Source organism: Microtus ochrogaster, unplaced genomic scaffold, assembly GCF_000317375.1.
Source record: "Microtus ochrogaster isolate Prairie Vole_2 unplaced genomic scaffold, MicOch1.0 UNK72, whole genome shotgun sequence".
Lineage (NCBI taxonomy): Eukaryota > Metazoa > Chordata > Mammalia > Rodentia > Cricetidae > Microtus > Microtus ochrogaster.
Genome location: NW_004949170.1, coordinates 1,651,404 through 1,652,423, shown reverse-complemented (window position 1 = coordinate 1,652,423; position 1,020 = coordinate 1,651,404).

Sequence of the window (1,020 nt, the reverse complement as noted above, 5' to 3'; positions counted from 1 at the left end):
GGAGATGAGGTGAAAGGAGACAGAGGCAGAGGAAGGGAAGCCCAACAAACCCTAATAGCATCAGTGAACAATAAGACATACACACCCATTATACAGACCAGCTAGGTAAAGGGAACCGATAGCCTAGGGAGATGGAGGGCAAGGTAGGACAGAAGGATGGCTGGACCACATCATCTGCTAAACCCCGGCAAGGCCACAACCTTCTATTTTTGCTGATCCATTTCTCCCACAAAGGCAGCAAAGCCCAGTGATCTAGGGTTGGAAGAAGTTCACTATGCTAGAATTAAATAAGTTTTAGAAAGCAAGGCTGAAACTGGCAGCGTAGAGACTTTTGAAAGACTCTTTACCACTTGCAAAAGAGAGAATTCTTATATGTCTTTGGGAAGCAAGCGCATCTAGAGTTTTCTTTCTTGCATAGCTTCACACTGGTGGCTGCTGGAAGGTTTGTGTGTAGTTTCGGTGTCCATTCCTTGCTGGGCTATGAGACTCCTAAGAGCAGCAGAAGCATGAGCAGGGTGGGAGGGCCCGGCCTTTCCCCCTTCAAAGGGTGCCAAGCCCAGATGGAAAGACAAGACTCATAGGTAGTGGCACCCGTTGGTATGCCAAGACCATAGTCACATGCATGTAGAACACCACGGAGTCATCAGAACCAGAGAGTCCCCTGACTCAGAGTTCAGTGACATCTAGCAGGTTGGTAATGTTCAGAGCAGCAGAAAGATGAGAAACCAGGTGGTAGCCATGGGCCTCTGTTAGGGTGGGGTTACTGGGGTCCAGGGAAGGCAGAGGTGGACAGGGCTGTCCTGGATGCTGACTGGAGGGCAGCTGAAGTAGGGAAAGGAGGGGTATCATGGGAGCTGGAAGCCATAGTCAAGCCCTGCTGCAGCCCCTTTGACGGTGCCAAAGCTTCCTGTGCAGGGATTGTGTGTGCTGTGTGGAAACATAGAGGCATCTGGACCATAAAGCATGAAGATGGCAGCCATCAGAATCAGAAGCAGGAAGGAGGCTGGGGGTGGCTCCTTT